A 27,586-nucleotide genomic window follows, 5' to 3' on the forward strand; every position below is an offset into this window, starting at 1 on the left:
CAATAAAACCAAAACCTACCTTATCAACCATTATCCAATTACTCCAGTATTGTACGTTTTGCCAAAAATACACAAAAATCTCCAGAACCCCCCTGGTCGCCCGATCGTTGCTTCAACTGACTCAGTGCTCAATCCCCTTTCAAAATTTTTGGAAAAAATTCTTACACCATATACCAAGTTAACTAAATCCTTTATACTGGACACGAGTGATTTTTTATCTAAAATTCGTAATATCCCTAACATTCCGCCGGACAGCCTTCTTTGTACTTGGGACGTTAATAGCCTCTACACCTCGATCGTACATGATAGGGGTGTTACAGCGGTTTCACTTACACTCCAGGAAGCAGGCATTGATAGAAACACACATGATCTCTGCATAGACCTCTTGAACCTGGTTCTTAGGGAGAACTTCTTCCTTTTCGAAGATGATTTCTTTGTACAGACGTGTGGTACCGCTATGGGGTCCAATGTGGCCCCAGCATACGCTAACCTATACATGGACCACTTCGAGAGAGAATATGTATATGCCAACCCTATTTTCCAACAAAACGCATTAGTCTGGTACAGATATATCGACGACATATTCTGTATCTGGCTAGGGAACCATACCAGCTTACAGACCTTCTATGAAGCTATTAACACCACTCGTCCGGAGCTTACCTTTACGCTCACTTACCACAATAGCGAAGTTACCTTCCTAGACACCAGTCCTTAAAAATTCCTTGGGTAAATTAAGCACTGACTTATACTCCAAACCAACCGATTGCAATAGCCTTCTACTGTATAATAGTTGCCACCCAAAGTCCACGAAAGATAGCCTCCCTAGGTCCCAGTTCAAAAGGGTATCTAGAATCGTTTCAGACCCGGATCTGAAAGCCACCAGACTACAAGAGATGTCCACTAAATTCAAGGCCCGTAACTACCCCTCGGACCTTCTTGAAACTGAATCTACCAAAATTCTCAATGAAATAGAAGATGATACATCGAGAATTAAAAGCACCAGACTACCATTTGTACACGGTCACCACCCCACTATGCGCAGGGTACACAACTTAATCAGGGCACATTGGCCACTCTTGAATAAAGCATACCCCACGATTCCCATATTCAAGGAACCTCCCCTGATGTGCACAAGAAGACCCAAGAACATAAGGGATAGAGTCGTCAGGGCTGATCTGGGCACTCTTAAAACACCGACACAGAGAACACTCACAGGCCAGAAACGTACAGGGACCTTCCCATGTTTGGGTTGTATGAGCTGCTCGAATGTGATTAAGGGTAATGAAGTGGTACACCCAAGGACAGGTAAATCTTATAAAATAAAGGACTATTACACATGTGAAACAAATTTTGTGGTGTACATCATCAAGTGCCCCTGCGGGTTACTTTACGTAGGGGAGACCACCCAAGCGGTTAGAGATCGTATCTCTAACCATAAATCTACTATTCGTTGCGGTAAAGTATGGCTCCCCCTCCCCCTTCACTTCAAAGAGGCCAATCACAGCATAGCACAACTTAGATTCCAAGTCATAGAAAAGGTTCCTCGTCCTAGACGAGGAGGGAATCATATTAAATTATTGAAACAGCGTGAGACCTTTTGGATCTACACACTTGACACTCTACATCCACGTGGCTTGAACCGCGAGATAGACTGGCTAACTTAATCTTTCTCCTATATAGGCCAATTGACTCTTTGCACAACCAACCTCTATGACAAACGCGTTCTGGATGGTAAGACGCATACCCTTATAGTCTCCTTTATAAGTTTCCTTACATTAGTTCTCATTATTTATTTCATTTTTTACTTATATATTTTTACTTATTTTTTCAGTTTTTTACCCTTTTATTTAACCCATTATTTCAACTAACCAATAACCATATTGTTCCCTTCATTCGTACCATTATCCCCTTCCTTCCTTTTCATATCTTTTTATTTCCGCCATTTTATTTCTTTCTTTTTCTTTTATTTCTTTTCGTTTGGACTCCTACCATTATAAATGTCATTTCAATGTATCTGTTGTTGTTATATACATTATTACTTTGTGTCCCCAGATATGCTCCTGTTAGATGGTCTGATATTGTCTAAACCTCCTTTCCTAGTTTTTTTCTACATGACTCAACCAGACTAGATACCATTCCTCCCTAGGCACAATTATAGGCACCTCCTGATATTACATAACATCCATGGTCATAGAAACATTCAAGATGCTAGATCTTTATCTCCAGTTCATTATATCCTATATGGCACTGTGTGTGCAGGCGTCGGACTGACTTAAATATGGGGCCACATAGTATTACACTCAGGCGCTGCCCCTCTGACTAACACACACGAGCGTTCTGCCCGATATGTTGTGCGCAGGCGCCACACTAAGAGCCCCTCACATGCAGACGCAGGCGCAGTACGTAGGCGCCTAACAGGGGCTTTGTGCGCAAGCGCCGAATTACACTCCTCAGTGGGAGAAAGGGTAGCTCCTGCGCAGGCGCCGGCGTCCCCTGACATTTCCGGTCACATGACCGGCAGGGGATCGTATTTAACACCGGACACCATGCACTTCACTGAGCGGTTACATTGCCTAGACACAGGACTGTGTCGGCCTCCCCCACCACGCCACCAACGCTTAAGCCTTGCCTGCACCACCGAAACGTGAGACCACGGAGCCACCATCAGATAAGTGCCTTGTCACTATGAGTATCCTCTATAGCATGTATTATCCTCTCCCCCTACAGGGACTACGTTGCTTTATTCACTGGCATCATACCATATGCCCAAGGAAGGTCGTCTTTATGTATCCATAGGGTCGCTTGCTTACCTGCTCAGCACAGGTATCTAGTATAGCTATGCCATATACGTATCAGTCCCATTGACTATTCCCCGCTCAGAGCTTGATCCAACATGTATCTTCCACTCTGTTCTGCCCACAGCACCATATTTCTATGTCATCTTGAGGACATATCAGAATATACGGGAAGACCAGTACCTGATCCATAATTTTGCCCACTGTATCCACAGGACAGGTATTATTATGTTTTCATATTGCACAACCCCGTTATTACATAAGATAAATGCCTCATACTCATATATGCATATATATTACAAACACAGGTTCTGTTCCAGCCGCAGATACGGCTCTTTTGCATGGACATACGTTGTTTAGCGTTCCTGCTGGGTCAGTATTTTGTTTTGTACTTGCAACACGGGCACCATACAGGGTGCGTATACCATGTGGATACTTTCAAAGGGACGCTTCAATCTGTACCATTAGATAAACATAATTAAGGTCTTTGCTAACCCACTATCTGGGGATATGAAATCTTAGCCATCATCTCATGCTATATTGTTCTCTTTAGGTATATCGCTATACCATTGTATATAACTCAACACGAAATTAAGAATCCTTCTTTATATGCAAGAGAATTTCAACAGGGTATGTTCTTCGTCCAGTACCGGCTTTTGCAAATATTATGGTCTTTTTCCTCTTTTTGTACAGTCCACCCTTTTCTGTATATTCCGGTTGTATAGAATGCGCTACGTTTTGGTCGTTTCATAGTATGCCCATTGGCAGCTTATCAATTTTGACATGGATTCTTTGCTCTTTTTTGTATATTTGTATATATGTATATATTTATCTGTTTGTAAATGCTCTTTTGTTTCTTTGCTTGTTACAGCGGTTTTGTGAACAAGGCCACGAGTTGGCCGAAACGTCAAATTCGCCTAGTACCCTATGCTCTTCAATTTAATAAATTCTTCAATTTACGCATCTGAATAACATACGAGTGCAGTGATTTTTCTGACTTTATGACATATGGGATTCAAACATCCCGTTCACTAGCACCGTGGACTACATCAATTGAGTGCTGGCTTTGATTTCTTCTCTGAATTACTTGTATGATGGACTCCTCGCCAGAGACGGACTACACCTCAACAAACCTGGGAAACACGCATTCGCCAGAAGACTCGCTACACTCATCAGGAGGGCGTTAAACTAGAAGAGGGGACGGGAAGAAAAACATTAGACTCGAACAAAGAAGACCCAGGAAAACATACTCAGAAGGGAGGTAAGAACATTTCTAAAACAATCCACAGCGAGGAGATTGGAACAAAACAAAATCCTCTAAACTGCATGCTCGCAAATGCCAGAAGCCTGACAAACAAGATGGAAGAACTAGAAGCAGAAATATCTACAGGTAACTTTGACATAGTGGGAATAACCGAGACATGGTTAGATGAAAGCTATCACTGGGCAGTTAACTTACAGGGTTACAGTCTGTTTAGAAAGGATCGTAAAAATCGGAGAGGAGGAGGGGTTTGTCTCTATGTAAAGTCTTGTCTAAAGTCCACTTTAAGGGAGGATATTAGCGAAGGGAATGAGGATGTCGAGTCCATATGGGTCGAAATTCATGGAGGGAAAAATGGTAACAAAATTCTCATTGGGGTCTGTTACAAACCCCCAAATATAACAGAAATCATGGAAAGTCTACTTCTAAAGCAGATAAATGAAGCTGCAATCCATAATGAGGTCCTGGTTATGGGGGACTTTAACTACCCGGATATTAACTGGGAAACAGAAACCTGTGAAACCCATAAAGGCAACAGGTTTCTGCTAATAACCAAGAAAAATTATCTTTCACAATTGGTGCAGAATCCAACCAGAGGAGCAGCACTTTTAGACCTAATACTATCTAATAGACCTGACAGAATAACAAATCTGCAGGTGGTCGGGCATCTAGGAAATAGCGACCACAATATTGTACAGTTTCACCTGTCTTTCACTAGGGGGACTTGTCAGGGAGTCACAAAAACACTGAACTTTAGGAAGGCAAAGTTTGACCAGCTTAGAGATGCCCTTAATCTGGTAGACTGGGACAATATCCTCAGAAATAAGAATACAGATAATAAATGGAAAATGTTTAAGAACATCCTAAATAGGCACTGTAAGCGGTTTATACCTTGTGGGAATAAAAGGACTAGAAATAGGAAAAACCCAATGTGGCTAAACAAAGAAGTAAGACAGGCAATTAACAGTAAAAAGAAAGCATTTGCACTACTAAAGCAGGATGGCACCATTGAAGCTCTAAAAAACTATAGGGAGAAAAATACTTTATCTAAAAAACTAATTAAAGCTGCCAAAAAGCAAACAGAGAAGCACATTGCTAAGGAGAGTAAAACTAATCCCAAACTGTTCTTCAACTATATCAATAGTAAAAGAATAAAAACTGAAAATGTAGGCCCCTTAAAAAATAGTGAGGAAAGAATGGTTGTAGATGACGAGGAAAAGGCTAACATATTAAACACCTTCTTCTCCACGGTATTCGCGGTGGAAAATGAAATGCTAGGTGAAATCCCAAGAAACAATGAAAACCCTATATTAAGGGTCACCAATCTAACCCAAGAAGAGGTGCGAAACCGGCTAAATAAGATTAAAATAGATAAATCTCCGGGTCCGGATGGCATACACCCACGAGTACTAAGAGAACTAAGTAATGTAATAGATAAACCATTATTTCTTATTTTTAGGGACTCTATAGCGACGGGGTCTGTTCCGCAGGACTGGCGCATAGCAAATGTGGTGCCAATATTCAAAAAGGGCTCTAAAAGTGAACCTGGAAATTATAGGCCAGTAAGTCTAACCTCTACTGTTGGTAAAATATTTGAAGGGTTTCTGAAGGATGTTATTCTGGATTATCTCAATGAGAATAACTGTTTAACTCCATATCAGCATGGGTTTATGAGAAATCGCTCATGTCAAACCAATCTAATCAGTTTTTATGAAGAGGTAAGCTATAGGCTAGACCACGGTGAGTCATTGGACGTGGTATATCTCGATTTTTCCAAAGCGTTTGATACCGTGCCGCACAAGAGGTTGGTACACAAAATGAGAATGCTTGGTCTGGGGGAAAATGTGTGTAAATGGGTTAGTAACTGGCTTAGTGATAGAAAGCAGAGGGTGGTTATAAATGGTATAGTCTCTAACTGGGTCACTGTGACCAGTGGGGTACCGCAGGGCTCGGTATTGGGACCTGTTCTCTTCAACATATTCATTAATGATCTGGTAAAAGGTTTACACAGTAAAATATTGATATTTGCAGATGATACAAAACTATGTAAAGCAGTTAATACAAGAGAAGATAGTATTCTGCTACAGATGGATCTGGATAAGTTGGAAACTTGGGCTGAAAGGTGGCAGATGAGGTTTAACAATGATAAATGTAAGGTTATACACATGGGAAGAAGGAATCAATATCACCATTACACACTGAACGGGAAACCACTGGGTAAATCTGACAGGGAGAAGGACTTGGGGATCCTAGTTAATGATAAACTTACCTGGAGCAGCCAGTGCCAGGCAGCAGCTGCCAAGGCAAACAGGATCATGGGGTGCATTAAAAGAGGTCTGGATACACATGATGAGAGCATTATACTGCCTCTGTACAAATCCCTAATTAGACCGCACATGGAGTACTGTGTCCAGTTTTGGGCACCGGTGCTCAGGAAGGATATAATGGAACTAGAGAGAGTACAAAGGAGGGCAACAAAGTTAATAAAGGGGATGGGAGATCTACAATACCCAGATAGATTAGCGAAATTAGGATTATTTAGTCTAGAAAAAAGACGACTGAGGGGCGATCTAATAACCATGTATAAGTATATAAGGGGACAATACAAATATCTCGCTGAGGATCTGTTTATACCAAGGAAGGTGACGGGCACAAGGGGGCATTCTTTGCGTCTGGAGGAGAGAAGGTTTTTCCACCAACATAGAAGAGGATTCTTTACGGTTAGGGCAGTGAGAATCTGGAATTGCTTGCCTGAGGAGGTGGTGATGGCGGACTCAGTCGAGGGGTTCAAGAGAGGCCTGGATGTCTTCCTGGAGCAGAACAATATTGTATCATACAATTATTAGGTTCTGTAGAAGGATGTAGATCTGGGGATTTATTATGATGGAATATAGGAATATAGGCTGAACTGGATGGACAAATGTCTTTTTTCGGCCTTACTAACTATGTTACTATGTTAATATGTTACTAGGGGGGGGTGGCTCAACACTAATCAACACGTCCCATTATTCTTCCCACTGCTGTAATAAATATATATGTAAAAGAAATACTTGACTATATTTTATTTCTGCCACATTACAACATTAGTGGCCTAGAATTTGGCAGACCAGTGGATTACATTCTTGAACAAACATTCTTGAATAAATTTCCATCAATGGTGTTTTGTCACAGATTTGCTAATTTTTAATTAGACTACATTATAGGCACATCTGAGGCTAGCTTATCATAGCATTGTATCCTATAGTTGTTGAGCTAGAAGTCTTTTTCCTAGAAAAAAAGAACTGTTCCCTTTCAGTGGTCTCTCATGTGGGAAAAGATTCTTTGAAAGATCTAAAAATAGTTTTTGTCTGTCAATGAAGGCAGTCAGCGGCAGTCCTACAGTCTGACTTCTACGGAGACTGAGATTCTGTGGAGAAGTGCGAATGTTTATTTCAGGCTTACTGCTTGTAATGATACGCTCTACAAAGTGGAGCAGAATTCTTCATCTTGTTTGCCATTAAAATAGGTCACAAAGCAACTTGAGACGATCTCTCAAATGCAAGCGTTTCTATATACACATGTAAATATCCCCAGGACTCCAGTTGAAACTGATCTTACCTTTGTTGGGCTCATAAACAATGCTACATACAGTATATTTGTCATATTAGACATATTATTCTTACAATCTTTTTTTTAATTAAATGGACAAGACTATTGTAGAATATTTTAAAAAATTTGAGCCGCAGAATATGTTGGTATAAGTGCGATACATAGGTATGAATTCACACTGTGGCCATTTAACAGAACCTAAGATTAAAACAAAATGAGCAAATACCCTGTAGTAATTAAATAACTAGTAAATGTAAATAATATAGGGTAATTAGTTAACATTGTCTTGATCAAGAATGCTTTTTTGTGTTGTTCATTTTGTTTATATCGCTTTCCACAGGCAGGTTAGGTACGATCTTGATTGGGGTACACCTTGTCGTGAGGGGATGACTTTTATGTTTTTTGATCAAAACAATGTTAGCAAAGTACCCTATGTTATTTATATGTACTATTACTAATTATTTACTTGCTACAGGGTATTTGTTAATTTTGTTTTTATCTTAGGTTCTAATGTAGAATATTTAATATCATGCAAGGCAGTCTGGATTAAAGATTTTTTTTTGCTGCTACAGACATTTATATCATGTCCACAAGAAAGCTGGTGGTTAATCTCTGCATCTTCACCTATCAGAAGAATGACCCACAACGGTCTTGATAATTATAAATTGAAGAACAATTTTAAAATGTGTGCAGCTCAATGATTTGAAGCCTATGGGAGCCAGTATCTCCTATATTAAGCTGCTGCTGTCTTCTTGGGATTGCTAAATGGATATCGTGGGATTGTATTCTACCAATTTATTGTGGATGTTCCATAAATGTCTGTAATATGAGTTCTTACAACACTTCTACCCAGGGGCTGGGTCCAATGTCCATTAAACTGCTCTGATTTCATTTTTCAAACTTTAACCTCTTAACGACCAGAGGTATTTTTGGTTTTGCATTTTCATTTTTTGCTCCCCTTCTTCCCAAAGCCATAACTTTTTTATTTTTTGGTTATAAACTTATAATGGCCATGTGGGTGGCTTGCTTTTTGTGGGATGAGTTGTACTTTTGAACGACAGTATTGGTTTTACCATGTCGTGTACTCGAAAACGAGAAAAATATTCCAAGTGCTGTGAAATTGAAAAAAAAGTGCATTCCCACAGTTGTTTTTTGGGTTTCTTTTTTACCACGTTCACCAAATGCTAAATTCTGACCTGCCAATATGATTCTCCAGGTCATTACGAGTTCATAGACACCAAATATGTCTAGGTTCTTTTTTAGTTAAGCGGTGAAAAAAAATTCCAAAGTTTGTTAAAAAAAAAATTGCGACATTTTCCGATACCCGTAGCGTCTCCATTTTTCGTGATCTGGGGCTGAGTGAGGGCTTATTTTTTGCATGCCAAGCTTACATTTTTAATGAGACCATTTTGGCACAAATATGATCTTTTGATTACCCGTTATTTCATTTTAATGCAATGTTGCGGCAACCAAAAAAAACGTAATTCTGGCGTTTTGACTTTTTTTCTTGTTACGCCGTTTAACGATAGGTTTTTTTTTTTATATTGATAGATCGGGCGATTCTTAATGCGGCAATACTGAATATGTGTATGTTTGATTTTCCTTTATTGTTTTTATTTTGAATGGCGTGAAAGGGGGTGACTTGAACTTTTATATTTTTTTATTTTTTAAATATTTTTAAAAACAGTTTTTTTTTTACTTTTGGCATGCTGTCACCATGGGAGACTAGAAGCAGCCATAATCTGATTGGCTCTGCTACATACAGGCGATGATCAGATTGCTTGTATGTAGCCAAATTGCTGACTTGCTATCCATGAACAGTCGATAATTAAAAGGGTAGGGTAATTTTAACATTGAGAGATAGAATATCAATATAAAATCCAGAAAATCACATTGTATAAATTAAATCAGTTTGCCAATTTTCTTGGCAGACAGACCACTATTGATGTGTGTGTGTGTATATATATATATATATATATATATATATATATATATATATATATATATATATACAGGTCCTTCTCAAAAAATTAGCATATAGTGTAAAATTTCATTATTTACCATAATGTAATGATTACAATTAAACTTTCATATATTATAGATTCATTATCCACCAACTGAAATTTGTCAGGTCTTTTATTGTTTTAATACTGATGATTTTGGCATACAACTCCTGAAAACCCAAAAAACCTGTCTCAATAAATTAGCATATTTCACCCGTCCAATCAAATAAAAGTGTTTTTTAATAACAAACAAAAAAACCATCAAATAATAATGTTCAGTTATGCACTCAATACTTGGTCGGGAATCCTTTGGCAGAAATGACTGCTTCAATGCGGCGTGGCATGGAGGCAATCAGCCTGTGACACTGCTGAGATGTTATGGAGGCCCAGGATGCTTCAATAGCGGCCTTAAGCTCATCCAGAGTGTTGGGTCTTGCGTCTCTCAACTTTCTCTTCACAATATCCCACAGATTCTCTATGGGGTTCAGGTCAGGAGAGTTGGCAGGCCAATTGAGCACAGTAATACCATGGTCAGTAAACCATTTACCAGTGGTTTTGGCACTGTGAGCAGGTGCCAGGTCGTGCTGGAAAATGAAATCTTCATCTCCATAAAGCATTTCAGCCGATGGAAGCATGAAGTGCTCCAAAATCTCCTGATAGCTAGCTGCATTGACACTGCCCTTGATGAAACACAGTGGACCAACACCAGCAGCTGACATGGCACCCCACACCATCACTGACTGTGGGTACTTGACACTGGACTTCAGGCATTTTGGCATTTCCTTCTCCCCAGTCTTCCTCCAGACTCTGGCACCTTGATTTCCGAATGACATGCAAAATTTGCTTTCATCAGAAAAAAGTACTTGGGACCACTTAGCAACAGTCCAGTGCTGCTTCTCTGGTTCAAAAGTGGCTTTACCTGGGGAATGCGGCACCTGTAGCCCATTTCCTGCACACGCCTGTGCACGGTGGCTCTGGATGTTTCCACACCAGACTCAGTCCACTGCTTCCTCAGGTTCCCCAAGGTCTGGAATCGGTCCTTCTCCACAATCTTCCTCAGGGTCCGGTCACCTCTTCTCGTTGTACAGCGTTTTCTGCCACATTGTTTCCTTCCAACAGACTTACCATTGAGGTGCCTTGATACAGCACTCTGGGAACAGCCTATTTGTTGAGAAATTTCTTTCTGGGTCTTACCCTCTTGCTTAAGGGTGCCAATGATGGCCTTCTTGACATCTGTCAGGTCGCTAGTCTTACCCATGATGGGGGTTTTGAGTAATGAACCAGGCAGGGAGTTTTTAAAAGCCTCAGGTATCTTTTGCATGTGTTTAGAGTTAATTAGTTGATTCAGAAGATTAGGGTAATAGGTTGTTTAGAGAACCTTTTCTTGATATGCTAATTTATTGAGACAGGTTTTTTGGGTTATCAGGAGTTGTATGCCAAAATCATCAGTATTAAAACAATAAAAGACCTGACAAATTTCAGTTGGTGGATAATGAATCTATAATATATGAAAGTTTAATTGTAGTCATTACATTATGGTAAATAATGAAATTTAACACTATATGCTAATTTTTTGAGAAGGACCTGTATATATGCACACCAGGAACAAATTTTAATGGGACAACTAATGTGTATAAGAGCACAAAAGGTATGCCCATGTTTAAATAGCATGTTTTTTCCATCCAGGACACAAGAACCGTGCTTGTTTCATACCCCAACACCTTTTCCACGACCCTTAAATCAATTCCCCACTCCTTTATTCACCAATCATTTTGAGAATTCAGTCAAAATGGGTTCCTATTATTTAATAACAAAGAAAACAGAACCAAACAGAACTGGGTCCCTCTACCAGGAGCCACACAAGAGCCATTTTGGATTGCTGCTATGTTACAAATGTCCTTGCAAATAATAAAATAAAGCTCTCTTCAGATGTGATAAATATTTCTTTTTTTTTTCTAAACACACTGTATCCCATGATATATCGCGCAAAATATTGGTCAGCCGTCAATCACCCCTACGTTTTCATGTTTACAACCATATATTTTTATTTATTTTTTACTAGATTGCCCAATATTGTATTGAATAAGAATCATGAAAATTTGTATAATTTAATGCAGCTTAAAATGATTAAGTACACTGTTGACACATCTGGAAATCAACAGTGAATGGGCTAAGATTATAGATAGATAAATTGTAATATAGTGGGGGAAATAAGTATTTGATCCCTTGATGATTTTGTAAGTTTGCCCACCGACAAAAACATTAACAGTCTATAATTTTAAGGGTAGGTTAATTTTAACATTGAGAGAGAATATCGAAAATAAAATCCAGAAAATCACATTGTATAAATTATATACATTTATTTGCATTTTGCAGTGAGAAATAAGTATTTGATCCCTCTGGCAAAGAAGACTTAATACTTGGTGGCAATACCCTTGTTGGCAAGCACAGCAGTCAGACCTTTTTTTTAGTTGATGATGAGGTTTGCGTACATGTCAGGAGGAATTTTGGTCCACTCCTCTTTGCAGATCATCTCTAAATCATTAAGATTTTGAGGCTGTCGCTTGGCAACTTAGAGCTTCAACTCCATCCATAAGTTTTCTATGGGATTAAGGTCTGGAGACTGGCTAGGCCACTCCATGACCTTATTGTTCTTCTTTTTGAGCCACTCCTTTGTTGGCTTGGCTGTATGTTTTGGGTCATTGTCTTGCTGGAAGACCCAGCCACGACTCATTTTTAATGTCCTGGCGGAGGGAGGAGGTTGTCACCCAGGATTTTATGGTGCATAGCTCCATCCATTCTCCCATTGATGCGGTGAAGTAGTCCTGTACCCTAAGTAGAGAAACACCCCCAAAACATAATGTTTCCACCTCCATGCTTGACAGTGGGGATGGTGTTTTTTGGGTCATAGGCAGCATTTCTCTTCCTCCAAACACGGCAAGTTGAGTTAGTGCCAAAGACCTCAATTTTTATCTCATCCTGACCACAGCACCTTCTCCCAATCACTCACAGAATCATCCAGGTGTTCATTGACAAACTTCAGATGGGCCTGCACATGTGCCTTCTTGAGCAGGGGGACATTGTGGGTGCTGCAGGATTTTAAACCTTTACGGCGTAATGTGTTACCAATGGATTTCTTTGTGACTGTGGTCCTAGCTGCCTTGAGATCATTAAGAAGTTCCCCCTTGTAGTTTTAGGCTGATCTCTTACCTTCCTCATGATCAAGGATACCCTACGAGGTGAGATTTTGTATGGTGCCCCAGATCAATGTCGATTGACAGTCATTTTGTAGTTCTTCCATTTTCTAACTACTGCACTAACAATTGTCTCCTTCTCACCCAGCGTCTTACTTATGGTTTTGTAGCCCATTCCAGCTTTGTGCAGGTCTATGATCTTGTCCCTAAGCTCTTTGGTCTTGCCCATGTTGTAGAGGTTAGAGTCTGACTGATTAATTGAGTCTGTGGACAGGAGTCTTTTATAAAGGTGACTATGTAAGACAGCTGTCTTTAATGCAGGTAACGAGTTGATTAGGAGCGTCTAACTGGTCTGTAGGAGTCAGAACGCTTAATGGTTGGTAGGGGATCAAATACTTATTTCTCACTGCAAAATGCAAATAAATTTATATAATTTATACAAATTATTGCTGGATTTTATTTTTGATATTCTATCTCTCAATGTTAAAATTAACCTATTTTTAAAATTATGGACTGTTCATGTCTTTGTCAGTGGGCAAACTTACAAAATCAGCAAGGGATCAAATACTTATTTCCCCCCACTGTATGTATATATATATACATGCCCTGGGGGGCATCCAGATGTAAGCAGTGAAAGGAGCCGAACAGCACAAGTCCATTCACTGTTGTAGTTTGAATAGTAGCTGAACTACATAGTACATGAGAACAGATACCACACAGGGATCTTGGCTGTGCTGATCAGTTGCGTTCACTGTGTACATCCTGCCCGTAGAGCTGAAAATAGATAAATCATGCTAAAGAAAAGGTAATTGTCACCTTTCACACTCACTCATCCACTCACCTATTGCAAAAGAAAGGCAATGAACTAAGGCTACGTTCACATTTGCGTTACGTCGGGCGTAGCCGCGGCGACGCATGCGTCATGCGCCCCTATATTTAACATGGGGGCGCGCATGGACATGCGTTGTGTTGCGTTTTGTGAAGCATGCGTTTTTTGGGCGCAAGCGTCAGGGCGCAGAGTACGCTGCTTGTTGCATTTTTTTGCGCTATAAAAATGAACGCATGCGTCACAAAACGCTGCGTTTTGCTGCGTTGTGCATGCGTTTTTGCGTACTTTGTGCGTTGCGTCGCCGACGCAGCACACAACAACGCAAATGTGAACGTAGCCTTAGTGCACCCCACATGCAGTCACACATCCACACCACGCCTCTTGTTTCTACCACTCACCGTTTTGATATGCCAGGAAGATTCCTGCGCTGAGTGACACACTAAGAAACACGCACACCTAAAGGTTAATTGTTCTTCTTGCGCTCTGGCATATACATGGTTACAGAACCAGGCTATACTTTCCCTCTTCGAGGTTGCGGGTACATTTAGATCAGCAAGGAGCAAACTTACAAACTTATTACATTTTACATTTAATATACAAAAACATACGGAGCTTACAAAAATGACTAAAAAGATGAATTATTAAAAAGACATGCACAAAGGTAAAAACAGTACAAAAAGTAAAAGAGATAAATAAAAAATGCTCTTACAGATTAGTGTGTGGGTGTTTCTTTGCAGAGGAGTCAACACAGATATTTGATCAGGTCTCCATTTTGGGTAGTTTCTCCTGGGCCAGACAATGGGTTTTTCTGGAGAAGGTAATATAAAGGGTTTCATCCATACTTCTCATCCCTCCTCCTGATCAGGTGAGAAGAGGAGGGCTAACTGAATGCAAGGAAACGTGTGCAAGACATAATTCTAGTTGTCCTCATAATTTCCTACATGAACCCCCTAACAGAAGAATATGACCACCGTATTTCCAAGTATTCTTTTACCATCATAAACATGCCAAACATAATTATGATACATCCGTTATTTGGGCTAATATTACGATACCTTTCTGAGGTTTCCCAAGGGTAAAAATCCTGGCACTTGACCCCCCAAAAGTGAAAATATCACGTGGTCACAGATATCCGTGGATAGAGTTGACATCAGATTATTATAGGTATGGTATGGAAATATTGCATTTACATCGTGCCATGTGATACTAGAGGTGTACCGTCTTCTTTAGGGGCCATTATCGTCTCCCGTATATTTCGGCACCCTTACTGAGAAATATAAACAGTTAATGTTTGCTCTTCCTGCCACTCTCAGCTCCTTTCTAATTAAATTACTTACTAGAGATGCTGCCAGGTGTCCTGTGATATTGGATTTATTTACCTGATCCATAACTCCTCCATAACAGTCATCAATATTTTAACCCTAGAAAACCCCTGTAAAGTTTTTTTGAAAGGGAAAATAAACATGTAAAAACAAGCTCCGATCATTGAAATAGCGAGTTGGTAATGTTCAAAATACATATATTTCATATGCAACAATAATATTTCTTTTACTTTTTGTTGTTTTCCTCCATTCCTTCTGTCTTGTCTCCTAAGATTGCCTGTTTACTCAGACAAACAGTAATTCTTGACGGAAAACGATTCAGTTAATCACAAACAATCACATAGTGCAATCATAGTGGCAAATAAGGTCAAACTTTTGCTTGATCTTTTTTTTTTTTTTTTTTTTACATAAAAGTCTTCCCATGCAAACAGCTCTTAACTTTGTATGTCGATTTTTTTCTCTACGTAAATTGATATATTCAGTGATGAAGAATCACTTTTTCTGTAGTATCCGTAAGAAATCTATGGCTGCTGAACAAGATAAATTAACTGATTAGTGAACAAAAAAATGTTTCCCGCTGCTCTCCTGAAAAACTATATTAAAAATTAAATTATGATTAAAAAAAGGACAGTAAAAAGAAATTTGGTATATCTCACGCCCAAGAATAATAATAATATAATAATAACAACGCATGTTCAGCACTGTGAAGCTATAGTGATCTGTTCCTGTCTGATAAATATACAGACTTTAGATAACTATAGAAAAGTAAATGGATTAGTTTGCAACTTAGTGCTATAAACACATAATTAATAATGTCTCGGTTAGCTAATAGTTTTATATTTCTGTCAGTTTTTATCTATTTTCTTGTTTTGTAATTAAATTACTTTGAATGACTTAAAAAGACTTAAAATTAATGAAGGAAAAAAGACAGTATGTACTTTTTTATTTTGTCAGGAACAGTAAGATGTTTGAGAAATAGATGCCAAAGCAGAAGGCAGTTCTACAGTAAGGGTCTGTTTACACGGAGCTGTCGGCGGTGGTCGATGGACAGGCAGACTACCGACACTGCGACTCCTGATTACACATGATGATGCACTGCCAAGAACAGTAATATTTTGCACTGCACAAAAGATCATTTCACCCAATGAACGAGAGTTTTGCTCTTTCATCCATTTATCGGCAGCCTGCTTACACAGCAAGAAAATCAACAAACAAGCGATTTTAACAATGCTCATTCACAATTATATTGCAGTGCAGATGCCCTTTAAGTTCCAATGTCTATCATCTAATGGAAAAAAAAGGGAATATGCAAACTAAGGATAAGTACACACAACCGTATTGCAGCCATATCCTCTCAACTGTATTACAGATGTAATTCCCACCCTATCATATATCATGTTGTTACTTGAGCTCACCAGACCCCTGGTCAGGATGTGAATGCTATCCGCAATCCAGATGATAAAGGGCAGCTGCAATACGGTCATATTTTCATTAAAGGTCATATTGAATCACATTCAAAATTTTCCCTAACAAGGTATTTCTTTAAAGAATGTACTCTTATTGATTTTTTCATTGTAGTATGTAAATACGAAAATGTAGATATCAATTTAGAAAAAAAAGAAAAAATTAGAGCCTGCACACCTTTAGTATTAAATTAATGTGCAGGTACACAAATATGTTATGTGGGCAATATACAAACATACACAAATACATACACGATGCGTCAGGATCAGGACACTGCCAATAATGAACTCCGCTATTGCTGTAAACATTTTAAATGGAAGGCACTTAGATAACATTTTTGATCAAAAAAAGACAGGAGTCATCCAACCACATCAGGTTATACCTAAATATGTATGGTCACTATTACTAAGGTCCTACCACCATGTGTCTTACATGGAGAGGTAAGCAATTAGTGAAAGAGACCATCCATATTTAGGTATAACTTGACGTGGTTGGATGGCTTTTGCGCACTTTGGTCAATAAAATAGTTATCTAACCAAATTACGTTTTAACATTTCCAGCAATATTGGAGTTCATGTATTCATTAATGCTGAGTCCTGATGCATAGTGTTTCTATAAATATCAATTTGCCAACTGCCAGGCTTAAAACCCGGAGCCTAGAAAAGCTCCAGTGATTTACTATGTCTTTATATTTATATGAGTACATAAAACAATGTACTGGAAGCAAATGAGGCTGCAGGTAAATCAACTAATAAATGTATCTCTTTCATTAAATTAGAGTTTGTAGAATCGAAAGTTCCCCAGGGTGGACATACACTCTTTCTCTCTGAACTGAGAGTACAGCAGTTAAAATAAATAGGGGTCAAATATCAGAGAAATTTCACATTTTTTTACCATGTCAAGTAAGTGATGAAATACAGCCCCCTTGATGTAGGTATTCAAGAAAAAAAAAAGTAAGAATAAGGAAAAATGTTTTAGACTACACATATACAATAAAAACTGTAATAATATGTTATTTATTTTTGTAAACATTTCCTCTAATGTGGTCTAATAGGACCTTATTGATAGCATATAGACAGCTTTACAATTATTGTGTTTGACAAGACTTTAAAAAGAGACCATCTAAAAAATAGCTATAACTTATTGAATTAGAATGAAGATGTTAGTTTCAGCCTATTTAACAGAAACGTACGGTACTTGATCTTGAGACTTAAGCTGGCAGTACACATTAGACGTACAGTATATTGAATAAACTCTATGATTTGGCCGGACTGGCCAACTCTAATCTAATTGAGAGCTCCCATACACCATTAGCAGACTTCTGTGCTCCCTCGGTTTAGCCTCCCATTGAGCCAAATTACCAATTATGTCTTAAGAATTAGAGGCACCAGAATGCTTCTCTTCATGCAAAAACATAACTTTTATTCCATCCTAAAAAAATACAGCAACAATAACACATGGCAACATTTCATATATGTCTGGTCTTTTTCAGGCCAAGTTCTAAAGATAAGATACAGCCAGTATTTATGTTGTGAATTTTTAAGGATGAATAAAAGTTACATTTTTTCATGAAGATAAGCATTTTGGTGCCTTGGATTCTTGAGAAAGGACTTACTCCATACATTATAATAGGCCCACATAGTGTTCCATACAGTATATTGACCTCCTATAGTGCTTCATACAGTATAATAGGCCCATATAGTGCTCCATACAGTGTAATAGGCCCACATAGTGCTCCATACAGTATAAAAGGCCCCACATAGTGCTCTATACAGTATAAAGGCCCCATATACAGGATAATGGTTCCATATAGTGCTTCATACAGTATAATAGTCCGCACATAGTGCACATCTCGGTACAGCGGGAGCATTGTAATGATGCCATCTATTCATCAAGGTCACCAATATAGCTGAAAGGATGAGACTGGTTGAAAGTGCAATGTCAGGCAGGGGACCCACCCGGCATTGCGGGCCAAATATACTCGGGGAGCCCATCCAGCGTCGCGGGACAAATATATTTGCCATGCGGGCCAGATTTGGCCCACAGGCCAGAGTTGACATATGTGGGTTAGGAGGTATTTATATTGGCAAAAAAGCATTCAGCCTCTAATACATATGGCCAGCCAAATGGTTGCTACAACAGAATAATGCTACAACAAATTCTGTAAATCTATTAGGAGATCAGTACTTTGGTTAATATTTTTGATAAAAATCCATCTTAACCTACAAATTAAAGGTTTATAAAAATCTTACTTATTTATTGTATGAGGGAATCACCGAGGATATTTTCTTTTTTGTCATTTCCAATCTATCTGCTCATACAGAAACAATAGATGGAATGTTTTGATGTGTGTTTTTTATCCTATTTAGTCAAATGGGCTGAGATGACATGGAAGATTTATCTTGCCATTAATTGTGCTGCATAAGCTATTAACAAAGAAGAAGCATTATTTTATGAATGGAAAAAGGGAAATGAAAAATTAATGATAATGTCTCCCAGATGCTTTATTAAATCGGTTATGCGCTTTAGAGGATCGAGAAAAGGACAGGAAGTCTCTTCCAGGGTATTTTAAAGCAGCAAATGTTTATCAAGAGAACAACAAGAAACGATTCTGGTAAAGGTTGAAACTTTCTTTGATTGCAAATGTTAGAAAAAGGATATTTGGGTACTTGTGATAGAGATTTCTTCTACTTTAGACATTTTATATTGACCATGTGTATCTTATGATAGGTGTAACATACTCAACTCCACTTGGGTTCTTCAGCAATCGTTGCAATATGTCACATTGTAGGGTTGTCATGGATTATGGATGCTGCATGTGCAAAATGCACCGCTGTCCAGTTTGTCGGAGATTAAGACACTGTTTTTAAAATGTCAATATGCCGCTATTTCCCGTAATTCATTGCCATTTGTTTTACTTGTCTTCTGCTTCATCATTGATTTGGCCACACGTGGCTTGAAACCTTGGCTTTTTTGACTAGCCTCACCTCGTGAAATTATATTGGACCAATAATTCGTGAGTTTTGGCGCCACATATCTGCTTCATCAATATCTACTGGGACTCATTAAAAGAGGCATAGATGCTCATGACAAGAACATAGTTTTGCCTCTATACAAGTCAATAGTACGACCATATTAGAATATTGTATGCAATTTTGGTCTCCAATGTATAAGAAGGACATGGCTGGACTAGAGCGGGTGCAGAGAAGAACAACCAAGGTTATTAAGGTAATTGGTGGATTTCAATGTCAGGATAGGTTATTAAACTTGGGGTTATTCAATTTGGAAAACAAAGACCTACGGGTGATCTTATTACAGTGTTACAAATATGTGAGGGAACAGTATAGAGAAATGTATAATGCTCTTTTTACACTTATGCTTGCAACAGGGACAAGGGGATATCCTCTATATCTAGAGGAAAGAAGGTTTACTCATAATCACAGAAGCAGATTCTTTACTGTAAGAGCAGTGAGACTATGGAACTCTCTACCACATTATGTTGTAATGGTTGATTCATTATTCAAATTCAAGAAAGTTCTGGATGCCTTTCTTGATAAATATTACAGGTTATGGGCACTAGATTCTGTGACAGGGCATTGATCCAGGGAACTAGTCTGATTGCCGTATGGAATCGGACAGGAATTTTCCCCTAATGTGGAAGTATTAGTGTCTGCTTCATAGGGTTTATGCCTTCCTTTGGATCAACATGTTAGGCTGTCGGTGTGAATTTGGTGGACTTAAGTCTAAAAAAGAAAAGAATGTCCGGCTTCACCGAGTCCGTAAAAAAGAGTTTTCTTTATTCACAAACTTTGAACATGGAGGATACAGACTTCAGCACGAACCATATGGGTAAGAATCTCAACGCGTTTCTGGAGACTAAGCTCCCTTAATCATGGTCATGATCAAGGGAGCATAGTCTCCAGAAACGCGTTGAGATTCTTACCCATATGGTTCGTGCTGAAGTCTGTATCCTCCATGTTCAAAGTTTGTGAATAAAGAAATCTCTTTTTTACGGACTCGGTGAAGCTGGACATTCTTTTCTTTTTTGGACTCTATACACCTGGACACAGCGGGTCCGTGCTCCTGAGGTTTGGTTTATGCATTACGGGTGAGCTGGTTTATATTCCTTCTTTCTAAGGACTTAAGTCTACCTTCAACCTTAAAACTCTGAAACTCTGAGTCTCCATGTGCTGCATTCTGACTGCCTGAGCGTTCTTCTATTACCATCCCTTTGCCAGACCTTTCCTGGTATGTTTAGAAAGCTTCTTATGTTTAAATTTGTTTGCCAATGATATCCCCTCCTACTTCTTTTTCATCATGATTCATGATAATCCATTGAGCCAGCTTGAGGAACCTAAGGTTTGGGAAGATTTCAAACATGTACCAATAAAGAAATGAGAAGGTTGTACAGGAAAGCTGAAGCACATGTGTTTTTTCCATTTGGGATATTGTTTGCTGCAGAGGAGCTCTCTGTATTCTGGATAAATCCCAAATATTTGTGGGAGAGCTGGTTATTTCCCAGTTCTTTCATTTAGTATCTCAGAAATCTACCTACCTAACTAAAGTTCACTATTGATAATTACTTTCACTTCAAAATATGAGCTATTGGGCAGAACAAGAAGGATTAGTTAGCAGGGGCAACCTACTAGAGACCCCTAAGATTTCAATATGGTTTTTGCTATTGTTCATTTTTAAAATGAAAAAAAAAGTCCTGCATGCCGTTCTTTTTCGTCTGTTCTGAGACATTTTTCAATATGACAACACCAGACCACATTATGTTACTTGTGATACTATGAGCAGCAGGCATGGCTTAAACATGCAATCATGATCTTTAGCATCTGTGGACTTGTCTCGGTTCAAGCACACTCAGTATTTCATTGGTTGGGAATTGGAAAGGGAGCTGCTAGCAGCGGATCTTGATGACTTTTGTGCCCAAGTACATTCAGCGTAGCAGAACAGTCCTCAGACAACCATTAATAGGCTAATTGATAGCATGCCATGTGATGCTCATACTATTTAATTTTTTCTTCATCATTTGCATATAATTAATTTATTTGTTGATCTTGTAATTTTCATGATTCCATGACTATTGATGTTAGGTGTCGAGTTCCTGCCTCTGCACAGGGGGAATCTCAAACCACCTCTGCTGCGGTCTCCCATTCTTCTCCAGCCATAGTGCAGCCTGCTCAGCAGAGACGTCGGTCCCAGCATCTGGCTCAGGCTGATACTGGGCGACTGGTTACTACTGTTCTTCCAGGCTATGCCTTTGTAGCCAGTACTGGTCAGCGATGAGCAGACGTCTCTGGGACTAAGTCCTGCTTAGCATGTGCAGGGTAAGACCTCTCATTGGAGGTCGGGGGTCACATGCTCAGATACTGTAGCAGCTCCCATTGGTCCTCTAGGAAGGTCCTGAAGTTGCTGCAGCTATAAAAGGTTTGCATGGCTACACGGCCATGCGCTAGTATCAAACCAATGTCTATGAGCTCAGTGTCAGTGTGGTCATGTCTGGATGCAGTTAGGGTTTGGCTGAAATAAGCCCCTAGAATACCGGCACCTCCGGTGAGGAGTTTGTATGAGTGTATTCAGGGCCTTGACTGAAATAAGCCACTAGAATACCGGCACCTCCGGTGAAGAGTTGTTTGTCTGTTTTCTCTGACTGCATGACCACAGTTTGCTCTGGTTGGTAGCTGTGTACCTCTGTGAGGTTAACAGGACACAGCATCTTGTTCTTAGCGACTCTGTGGAGTTAACAGAGTTTGCTTATATATACATATAGCGCCACCATTTGCCAGCAGCAGGTTCCTCTCTTGCACGGTGGACCCCGGGTTGCGAACGCACCTAATAATACATATATATATATATATATATATATATATATATACTCTGTGCGTCCGCCAACCCTAACAATTGATTATCAGATCTTGTCTTTTAGTACATTTTTAGCCATTTTGCCCAAACTAGTTATAGTCCCAAAATCAAGGAGTAAAGCTCCTTTCTACATATTTTCTCACTACAATTTTTATGCTTCATGTTAGTACAACAGTGGATAAATTTACAGTTTACATCCTAGCGAGATTTACCACTTTTAGAAAAGAGGAACCCAGCCGATAGTAGTAAAAAATTGAATAGAGATAGTTCTTTTCTTTCCCTCGGTCGAGCACTGACTCCCCACTGCTGATTCGATGCCTGCATGATGGCTGCAGCTGTGATGTCAAGCCTACTTTGCGCACTACTGCAGCCAATCACTAAGTTCAATGGCTCTGTGGTTGTTGAAGGCACAAGCTCAGTGATTGGCTCCAGTGGTGATATGCACTATGTGACTATGTGATAGGTGACGCTGGAGAAGAGGTTCAGGAGCCAATGCTGGAGTGAGGCAGTGTGAGTATTAGATCTGTTATTTAACTACTTTCTGATCTTTTGGGGTCCATGCTTTTAAAAGTAGGAAGTCCCTTTAAAGATCGAATCTGCAGCAAACAGTTATCTCCAACACTTTGGATAGCTAGTTCTATATAATTTCTAAGCTTGGCACAACATCTTATCTGACAGCTGTCATTCAGCTTACTTATCATCCAGCACTTGTCCTGTGTTAATAATTATAGTAGTATATCATGTTTTTTTTCCTTTTATAATTATTGTTTTTCTCATTTAGTTATATTGGAAATTGTCTAAGTAAAACTAGAGGTTCCTATGGCCATCTCAGCAATAGAGCAGGTAAAGCTTACATTTTCTCTCTCATTAAGTACTGCTTTTAAGATGTTAAACACTCTGTTCAAGTAAATGGTTATAATTGATATATAAATGGGGCACGGTTTCTATTGCTGTAAAATGAATAGATCATGTTCGGTGTGCAATTTGTGCATCCTCAATCCATTAACTGCAATTATATTTTGATTACCGTCATCACCTGAATTCTCTTTCTTTTAATATAGCAGTTAAGTCACAAGATTAAAAGTGGGGCATAAGCCTTTTCCGTACTTTATTATCCCTAATGGTATGAAACAAGGCCATGCAGAAAAACGTGTATAGTAGCCTCTTATGCAATCTCGCCCATATTATCTTCTACACGTACATGCATATTCTACAAATGTCCTTTCTCCTTAGTGTTCGAGAAAATAACCTTGATATCGACGTACCAGTTGACTTACAGAGAAAGCCTATGTTCTGATTGATATGTTCGTCTTTCATGGTATCCACTAACACGCAATGTGAGAAACGCCATGTTCAATACAGAATAAGCTTCAATATTGCGAGTATCTGATTTCAGCAACTGTTTCCTGTCGGACATTAACCATTGCCCTGCCATGTAATTATCACTAGCACATATTCCAGTGCTTGTTTTCATGACAATTTTGCTTTCTGTATGTACACGTTCCTAGTACTTTGGAAAAGGTTGAATGACGGAGGTTGAAAATATTGTCAAAAGTTAATTATAATGTCCATTAAAATGTATAATAAAAGAAAATGTGGCAATGACAAAGGAACCACCATGACAACTTGCACCAGCTGTTTGGGCTGTAATAGTACCAAACACAGGCCTCCCTTGCGTACTGCAAGTGTTTAATTGGGGAGGAAGCAGAAGGCATTATGGAATACAGTAGCATGTATACGTTCTCTGAAAGAGCTAAAGTTAAAGATGACACATTTACTTTGTATTTTAGGAAAAAAAAACATACTGTCATTTTTTACATGTTAAAAAATACAAAAAGGAAAATGGGCCGATATGAATGTTTGAGCACCCTGCATGGTTAGTACCTAGTAGCGCCCACTTTTGCAAGTATCACAGCTTGTAAACGCTTTTTGTAGCCAGTCAAGAGTTTTTCAATTCTTGTTTGAGGGAGTTTTCATCCATTCTTACATGGAAAATTCTTCCAGTTCTGTGAGATTCCTGAATCGTCTTGCATTCACTGCTATTTTGAGGTCTAGCCACAGATTTCCAATGATGCTCAGATCGGGGTACTGTGAGGGCCATTGTAAAACCTTCAGCAGGGACCTTTTGAGATAGCCTATTGTGAATTTTGACATGTGTTTAGGATCATTGTCCATTTGTAGAAGCCATCCTTTTTTCAACTTCAGCTTTTTTATAGATGGTGTTATGTTTGCATCAAGAATTTGTTGAAATTTCATTCAATCCATCCTTCCCTCTACCCGTGAAATGTTACCCGTACCATTAGCTACAACACAAACCCAAACCATGATTGATACACCCCCATGCTTAACCCCTTTCTGACCTCGGACGGGATAGTACGTCCGAGGTCAGAACCCCCGCTTTGATGCGGGCTCCAGCGGTCAAAGCCAAGACATATCAGCTGTCTTGAACAGCTGACATGTGCCCGCAATAGTGGCGGGTGAAATTGTGATTCACCCGCCGCTATTAACTAGTTAAATGCCGCTGTCAAACGCTGACAGCGGCATTTAAATGGCGCTTCCGGCCGGGCGGCCGGAAATGAGCGCATTGCTGACCCCCGTCACATGATCGGGGGTCAGCGATGCTTCTGCAGAGTAACCATAGAGGTCCTTGAGATCTCTATGGTTACTGATGCCAGTTTGCTGTGAGCGCCACCCTGTGGTCGGTGCTCATAGCACACCTGCATTTCTGCTGTATAACAGCGATCTGATGATCGCTGCTATGTAATAGAGCCGATCGAGTTGTGCCAGCTTCTAGCCTCCCATGGAGGCTATTGAAGCATGGCAAAAGTAAAAAAAAAGTTAAAAAAATGTGAAAAAGTAAAAAAAAATAAAAGATTAAAATCACCCCCCTTTCGCCCCATTCAAAATAAAACAATTAAAAAAAAATCAAACCTACACATATTTGGTATCGCCGCGTTCAGAATCGCCCAATCTATCAACAAAAAAAAGCATTAACCTGATCGCTAAACAGCGTAGCGAGAAAAAAATTAGAAATGCCAGAATTTTTTTTTTTGGTCGCTGCGACATTGCATTAAAATGCAATAACGGGCGATCAAAAGAACGTATCTGCACTGAAATGGTATAATTAAAAACGCCAGCTCGGCACGCAAAAAATAAGCCCTGAACCGACCCCAGATCTTGAAAAATGGAGACGCTACAGGTATCGGAAAATGGCGCAATTTTTTTTTTTTCTAGCAAAGTTTGGAATTTTTTTTCATCACTTAGATAAAAAATAACCTAGACATGTTTGGTGTGTATGAACTCATAATGACCTGGAGAATCGTAATGGCAGGTCAGTTTTAGCATTTAGTGAACCTAGCAAAAAAGCCAAACAAAAAACAAGTGTGGGATTGCACTTTTTTTGCAATTTCACCGCACTTGGATTTTTTTTCCCGTTTTCTAGTACATGACATGCTAAAACCAATTATGTCGTTCAAAAGTACAATTTGTTTTGCAAAAAATAAGCCCTCACGTGGCCATATTGACGGAAAAATAAAAAAGTTATGGCTCTGGGAAGGAGGGGAGCGAAAAACGAACACGGAAAAACGGAAAATCCCAAGGTCATGAAGGGGTTAATGATTGGCGAGAAGTTATTTTCCTGAAATTATGTGACCTTTTTTCTCCACACATACATGTACTTCTCACTAAATTAGAATATCATTAAGAAGTTAATTTATTTCAGTTCTTCAAAACAAAAAGTGAAACTCATATATTATATGGAGTCATTGCAAACAGAGTGATCTATTTCATGTGTTTATTTCTGTTAATGTTGATGATTATGGCTTACAACCAATGAAAAACCCAAAAGTCATTACCTCAGTAAATTAGAGTAATTAACAAAAATCACATGCAAAGGCTTCCAAAGCATTTAAAAAGGTCCTTTAGTCTGTTTCAGTAGAATCCACAACCATGGAGAAGACTGCTGACTTGACAGATGTGGCAGATGTCCAGAAGGCAGTCATTGACACATTCCACAAGGAGGGTAAGCCACAAAAGGTCATTGTTAAAGAAGCTGGCTGTTCAAAGAGTGCCGTATCCAAGCATATTAATGGCAAGTTGAGTGGAAGGAAAAAGTGTGGTAGAAAAAGGTGCATAAGCAACCGGGATAACTGCATCCTTGAAAGGATTGTTAAGAAAGGGCCATTCAAAAGTTTGGGGGAGATTCACAAGGAGTGGATTACTGCTGGAGTAATTTCTTCAAGAGCCATCACACACAGACATATCCAGGACATGGGCTACAAGTGTCACATTCTTTGTGTCAAGCCACTCATGACCAATATGCAATGCCAGAAGCGTCTTACCTGGGCCAAGGAGAAAAAGAACTGGACTATTGCACAGTGGTCCAAGGTGTCGTTTTCAGATTAAAGTACATTTTGCATTTCATTTGGAAATCAAGGCCCCAGAGTCTGGAGGAAGAGTGGAGAGGCCACAATCCAAGCTGCTTGAGGTCTAGTATGAAGTTTTCACAATCAGTGATGGTTTGGGAAGCCATGTCATCTGCTGGTGTAGGTACATTGTGTTTTATCAAGACCAAAGTCAGTGCAGCCGTCTAACAGGAAATTTTAGAGCACTTCATGCTTCCCTCTGCCGACAAGCTTTTTGGAGATAAAAATGTCATTCTCCAGCAGGACTTGGCACCTGTTCACACTGCCAAAAGTACCAATACCTGGTTTAAAAACAACAGTATCACAGTGCTTGATTGGCCAGCAAAGTCGCCTGACCTTAACTCCATAAAGAATTTATGGGGTACTGTCAAGAGGAAGATGAGAGGCACCAGACCCAACAATGCATATAAGCTAAAGGCTGCTATCAAAGCAACCTGGGCCTCCATAACACCTCAGCAGTGCCACAGGCTGATCGCCTCCATTCCATGCTGCATTGATGCAGTAATTGATGCAAAAGGAGCCCCGACAAAGTATTAAGTGCATTTACTGAACATACATTTCAGTAGGCCAGCATTTCTTATTTTAAAATCATTTTTCAAGCTGGTGTTATAAAGTATTCTAATTTACTAAGATAATGGCTTTTGGGTTTTCATTGGCTGTAAGCCATAATCATCAACATTAGCAGAAATAAATACTTGAAATAGATCAATCTGTTTGTAATTACTCTGTATAATATATGAGTTTCACTTTTTGTATTGAAGATCTGAAATAAATTAACTTTTTGATGATATTATAATTTTGTGAGAAGCACCTGTACATTTGATCATTGTGGCCAAAG

The sequence above is a fragment of the Ranitomeya variabilis genome, chromosome 6, assembly GCF_051348905.1.
Source record: "Ranitomeya variabilis isolate aRanVar5 chromosome 6, aRanVar5.hap1, whole genome shotgun sequence".
NCBI lineage: Eukaryota > Metazoa > Chordata > Amphibia > Anura > Dendrobatidae > Ranitomeya > Ranitomeya variabilis.